The 6,641-nt window shown below is 40.0% G+C and overlaps 1 non-coding gene across 1 annotated transcript; it reads right to left on the bottom strand.

Moving 5' to 3' along the window:
* Window positions 1-5,634: 5,634 nt before the first annotated feature.
* LOC130949114 (small nucleolar RNA R71) lies at window positions 5,635-5,742 on the bottom strand. Its single transcript, XR_009073331.1, has one exon. It is a non-coding gene; the product is annotated as a small nucleolar RNA R71 (small nucleolar RNA).
* Window positions 5,743-6,641: the final 899 nt, after the last annotated feature.

Genomic DNA, 6,641 nt, shown 5'->3' with positions numbered 1-6,641 from the left:
GAAAAAACATCATTCACCTGCCCATATGGAGTGTTTGCCTACAGGCGCATGCCATTTGGGCTATGTAATGCACCCGCAACTTTTCAACGCTGCATGCTCTCCATCTTTTCAGATATGATAGAGAATTTCATTGAAGTTTTCATGGATGACTTCTCAGTATTTGGAGATTCCTTCCCTAATTGCCTAAACCATCTTGCCTTGGTATTAAAAAGATGTCAAGAAACCAATTTAGTCTTAAACTGGGAAAAATGTCATTTTATGGTGACAGAGGGAATAGTTCTTGGCCATAAAGTTTCTAATCAAGGCATTGAGGTAGACAGAGCTAAGGTGGAGCTAATTGAAAAGTTACCTCCACCAAGTGATGTCAAGGCGATTAGGAGCTTTTTGGGACATGCTGGCTTCTACAGAAGGTTTATTAAAGATTTCTCAAAGATAGCCAAGCCCTTAAGTAATCTCCTGATGTCTGATACACCATTTATTTTTGATGAGAAATGCATGCTAGAATTTGAAAACTTGAAAAAGAGGTTATCCTCAGCTCCTATCATCACCCCACCTGATTGGAATTTACCATTTGAATTGATGTGTGATGCATCTGATTTCGCAGTTGGGGCAGTGTTAGGGCAGAGAAAAGAAAATTTGGTGCATGTGATATACTATGCCAGCAAGGTCCTTAACGATACTCAAAGGAATTATACCACTACCGAAAAGGAGTTGCTGGCAATAGTTTTTGCATTTGACAAATTTAGATCATATCTTATTGGCTCTAAAGTTATTGTTTTCACTGATCACACAGCACTCAAATATTTATTTGCCAAACAAGAGTCAAAACCAAGACTAATCAGATGGATCTTATTGTTGCAGGAGTTCAACATTGAAATTAGAGACAAAAAGGGTGTGGAGAACAAAGTGGCAGACCATCTATCCAGAATCCCTTGTGAGAAGGATGATGCCCATGATACAAGTGTAAATGAATTCTTCCCAGATGAGCAGCTAATGATGATTCATAAAGCACCATGGTTTGCGAATATTGCCAATTTTAAAGCAGCCGGTGACTTACCCCCTGGAATCAACAAATATCAAAGAAGAAAACTCATCAATGATGCCAAGTATTTCATTTAGGATGAACCCTATCTCTTTAAGAAATGCTCAGATGGAATCCTTAGGAGGTGCATTTCAGAAGAAGAAGGACGAAGGGTCCTGTGGCGTTTCCATAGTGCTAGTTATGGAGGTCACTTTGGAGGAGAAAGAACTGCTACAAAGGTGCTGCAATGTGGGTTCTTCTGGCCCACTATCTTCAAAGATGCTAAGGAATTAGTGAGAAGCTACAACGAATGCCAAAGGGCTGGCAACCTGCCCAAGAGAAATGAGATGCCACAGCAATACATTCTAGAGCTTGAACTATTTGATGTATGGGGAATCGATTTCATGGGACCATTCCCACCCTCATATTCAAACAAGTTTATCTTGGTGGCAGTAGACTATGTATCTAAGTGGGTGGAGGCAGTGGCGACCCCAACTAATGACAACAAAGTAGTCATAAACTTTCTTCGAAGGAATATCTTCACCAGGTTTGGAGTCCCACGAGCCCTCATCAGTGACGGAGGGAGCCATTTCTGCAATGGACCATTGGAAGCCCTACTCCTGCGATATGGGGTGAAGCATAAGGTTGCCACACCTTATCATCCCCAAACAAGTGGGTGATGAGCGGATAATTTATACACTTTTTGGCATTGTTTTTAGTATGTTTTTGGTAGTTTTAGTTGAGTTTTTAGTATATTTTTATTAGTTTTTAGTTAAAATTCACTTTTCTGGACTTTACTATGAGTTTGTGTGTTTTTCTGTGATTTCAGGTATTTTCTGGCTGAAATTGAAGGTTCTGAGCAAAAATCTGATTCAGAGACTGAAAAGGACTGCAGATGCTGTTGGATTCTGACCTCTCTGCACTCGAAGTGGATTTTCTGGAGCTACAGAAGCCCAATTGGCGCGCTCTCAACGGCGTTGGAAAGTAGACATCCTGGGCTTTCCAGCAATATATGATAGTCCATACTTTGCCCAAGATTTGATGGCCCAAACCGGCGTTCAAAGTCACCTCAAGAAATCCCAGCGTTAAACGCTGGAACTGGCACCCAAATGGGAGTTAAACGCCCAAACTGGCATAAGAGCTGGCGTTTAACTCCAAGAAGAGTCTCTACACGAAATTGCTTCATTGCTCAGCCCAAGCACACACCAAGTGGGCCCGGAAGTGGATTTTTATGTCATTTACTCATCTCTGTACACCCTAGGCTACTAGTTATCTATAAGTAGGACCTTTTACTATTGTATTAGAGGACTTTGGTAGCTATCTTCGTTTTATGCTATCTTAGATCATTGGGAGGCTGGCCATTCGGCCATGCCTAGACCTTATGCTTATGTATTTTCAACGGTGGAGTTTCTACACACCATAGATTAAGGTGTGTAGCTCTGCTGTACCTCGAGTATTAATGCAATTACTATTGTTCTTCCATTCAATTCCGCTTGTTCTTGTTCTAAGATATCACTTGTTCTTCAACTTGATGAATGTGATGATCCGTGACACTCATCATCATTCTCACTTATGAACAAGGTGACTGACAACCACTCTTGTTCTACAAGCAACCAAGGCTCTAGTGAATATCTCTTGGATTCCTGATTGCACGATGCATGGTTGATCGCCTGACAACCGAGTGCTCACCTGACAAACGAGCCAACCATTCCGTGAGATCAGAGTCTTCGTGGTATAGGCGAGAACTGATGGCAGCATTCAAGAGAATCCGGAATGTCTAACCTTGTCTGTGGTATTCTGAGTAGGATTCAATGACTGAATGACTGTGACGTGCTTCAAACTCCTAGCAGGCGGGGCGTTAGTGACAGACGCAAAAGTATCAATGGATATTATTCCGGCCTGACCGAGAACCGACAGCTGAATTCCGCTATGCTGTGACAGAGCATATGCAATCGCTTTCACTGAGAGGATGGGAGGTAGCCATTGACAACGGTGAAACCCTACACGAGCTTGCCGTGGAAAGGAAGAAGAAGGATTGGATGAAGACAGTAGGAAAGCAGAGAGACGGAAGGGAAGGCATCTTCATGCGCTTATCTGAAGTTCCTACCAATGAATTACATAAGTATCTCTATCTTTATCTTTTATGTTATTTTCGTTCATCACCATATACATCTGAGTTTGCCTGACTAAGATTTACAAGATGACCATAGCTTGCTTCAATACTAACAATCTCCGTGGGATCGACCCTTACTCACGTAAGGTATTACTTGGACGACCCAGTGCACTTGCTGGTTAGTTGTGCGAAGTTGTGTAATGCCATGGGATTGAACTACCAAGTTTTTGGAGTTCATGACCGGGGATTATGAGAGTTGTGAAAAAATATTGTTCACAATTTCGCGCACCAAGTTTTTGGCGCCGTTGCCGGGGATTGTTCAAGTTTTGAGCAAGCTTTTGGTAACAATGCCAGGGATTGTTCAGTTTGGACAACTGACGGTACATCTTGTTGCTTAGATTAGGTATTTTTTTCGAAATTCTTGAAGATGAAATTCTAGAGTTTCATGATGATTTGTTGAAATCTGGCTGGCTGAGAAGCCATGTCTAATTTCATTGGACCGAGGTTTCAACTTATCATCACAAGAGCTTGTTGATTTTTATCAATCTTGCTTTTGGAGCAGTGATCTGCTAAGGCTTGGCTGGCCTTTAGCCATGTCTAGTGTTTTGGACGGAAGCTTTCTTTGAAAGCTTGGCTGGCTGTGAAGCCATGTCTAATTCCTGGACCGGAGTCTTAGACTAGCATTGCACTGATTCCTGGAATTCTCATTAAGAATTTTGATACCTTTTTCTACTTAATTTTCGAAAAACACAAAAAAAAAATTCAAAAAGATCATAAAAACCAAAAATATGTCATGTTCCTTGTTGAGACACTAGTCTCATCTTAAGTTTGGTGTCAATTGCATACATTCATTCATATATCTTAAGGATCTTCAAGTAATTCTTGATGATTTTTTACTCTGATCTTTGAATTCTTTTGGCTTGAGTGTTTATGTGTCTCATATAGTGTCAGTAGTATACAAACTGCTAAGTTTGGTGTCTTGCATGCATTGTTATTTCATTCTTGTTGCATTTTGATTATTAAAAATCTAAAAATATTTTTTAATTTGTGTCTTTTCAAGTCAATAATACAAAGAATTGAAGATTCAGAACATGCTGCAAAGGAATTATACAGAAAAAGCTGGGCGTTCAAAACGCCCAGTGAAGAAGGACAGACTGGCGTTTAAACGCCAGCCAGGGTACCTGGTTGGGCGTTTAACGCCCAAAAAGGGTGCATTTTGGGCGTTAAACGCCAGAATGGATACCATTCTGGGCGTTTAACGCCAAGATGGCAAAGGGGGAAGATTTTGTTTTTCAAATCAATTTTTTTCTCAAGTTTTCAAAGTTTTTCAAAATCAAATCTTTTTCAAATCATATCTTTTCAATCAAATGTTTTCAAAGTCAATTTCTTTCCTTTTTCAAAGATACTTACTAACAATTAATGATTTGATTGAACATCTCAAATATGTTGCCTTTTCTGTTGAGGAAGGTTTAATGTTTGAATCATATCTTTTCTTGTTAGACAAGTCATTGATTTTCAAAATCAAATCTTTTAAAACATTGTTTTCAAAACATATCTTTTAAAATTGTTTTTAAATCAAATCTTTTCAATCATATCTCTTTAATCACATCTTTTTCAAAATCAGTTTTCAATCAAATCTTTTTAACTTCTAATTTCAAAATCTTTTTCAAAAATCACTTGATTTCTTCTCCACTTTCAATTTTCGAAAATTATCAATCAATTTTTAAAAATGTTGTTGACATCTTTCTAATTAATTTTCGAAAATTCTCTTCCCTCCTCCTCACATCCTTCTATTTATGGAGTACTACTCCTTCTTAATGCACAATTCGAACTTTATCTCATCAAGTTCGAATTCTTCTACCTTCTTTCTTCTATTTTTCTTTTCCTCTGACATCTCAAAGAATCTCTATACTGTGACATAGAGGATTCCACATCTTCTTGTTCTCTTCTCTTTCATATGAGCAGGAGCAGAGACAAAGGCATTCTTGTTGAAGCTGACCCTGAACCTGAAAGGACCTTGAAGAGAAAGCTAAGAGAAGCCAAAGCACAACTCTCTTTAGAGGACCTGACCGAATTCTTCAAAGAAGAAGAACACATGGCAGCCGAAAACAACAACAATGCCAACAATGCAAGGAAGGTGCTGGGTGACTTTACTGCACCTACTCCCGACTTCTATGGGAGAAGCATCTCTATCCCTGCCATTGGAGCAAACAACTTTGAGCTTAAGCCTCAACTAGTTTCTCTAATGCAACAGAATTGCAAGTTCCATGGACTTCCAATGGAAGATCCTCATCAGTTTTTAGCTGAGTTCTTGCAAATTTGTGACACAGTCAAGACTAATGGGGTTGACCCTGAGGTCTACAGACTGCTGCTATTCCCTTTTGCTGTAAGAGACAGAGCTAGAATATGGTTGGATTCACAACCTAAAGATAGCCTGGACTCTTGGGAAAAGCTAGTCAATGCCTTCTTGGCAAAGTTCTTTCCACCTCAAAAATGGAGTAAGCTTAGAGTGGAAGTCCAAACCTTCAGACAGAAGGATGGAGAATCCCTCTATGAAGCTTGGGAAAGATACAAACAATTAATCAGAAAATGTCCCTCAGACATGCTTTCTGAATGGAGCATCATAGGTATTTTCTATGATGGTCTCTCTGAACTATCCAAGATGTCTTTGGATAGCTCTGCTGGAGGATCTCTTCATCTGAAGAAGACGCCTACAGAGGCTCAGGAACTAATTGAGATGGTTGCAAATAACCAATTCATGTACACTTCTGAAAGGAATCCTGTGAACAATGGGACAAGTCAGAAGAAAGGAGTTCTTGAGATTGATGCTCTGAATGCCATTCTGGCTCAGAACAAGATATTGACTCAACAAGTCAATTTGATTTCTCAAAGTCTGTCTGGAATGCAAAATGCACCTGGCAGTACTAAGGATGCTTCATCTGAGGAAGAAGCCTATGATCCTGAGAACCCTTCAATGGAAGAGGTGAATTACCTAGGAGAGCCCTATGGAAACACCTATAATTCTTCATGGAGAAATCATCCAAATTTCTCATGGAAGAATCAAGAGAGACCTCAACAAGGTTTCAATAACAATAATGGTGGAAGAAACAGGTTTAGCAATGGCAAGCCTTTTCCATCATCTTCTCAGCAACAGACAGAGAGTTCTAAGCAGAATACCTCTGACTTAGCAACAATGGTCTCTGATCTAATCAAAACCACTCAAAGTTTCATGAATGAAACAAGGTCATCCATCAGAAATTTGGAAGGACAAGTGGGTCAGCTGAGCAAGAAAATTACTGAACTCCCTCCTAGTACTCTCCCAAGCAACACAGAAGAAAATCCAAAAGGAGAGTGCAAGGCCATAACCATGGCCGAATATGGAGAAGAAAGAGAGGAGGTGGACGCCACTGAGGAAGACCTCAATGGGCGTGCACCAACCTCCTCTGAGTTCCCCAATGAGGAACCATGGGAATCTGAGGCTCAAAATGAGACCATAGAGATTCCATT

Source organism: Arachis stenosperma, chromosome 1, assembly GCF_014773155.1.
Source record: "Arachis stenosperma cultivar V10309 chromosome 1, arast.V10309.gnm1.PFL2, whole genome shotgun sequence".
NCBI classification, from domain to species: Eukaryota; Viridiplantae; Streptophyta; class Magnoliopsida; order Fabales; family Fabaceae; genus Arachis; species Arachis stenosperma.
Note: the sequence above shows the minus strand (reverse complement) of the source record. Positions and strands in the feature narration are given on the sequence as shown.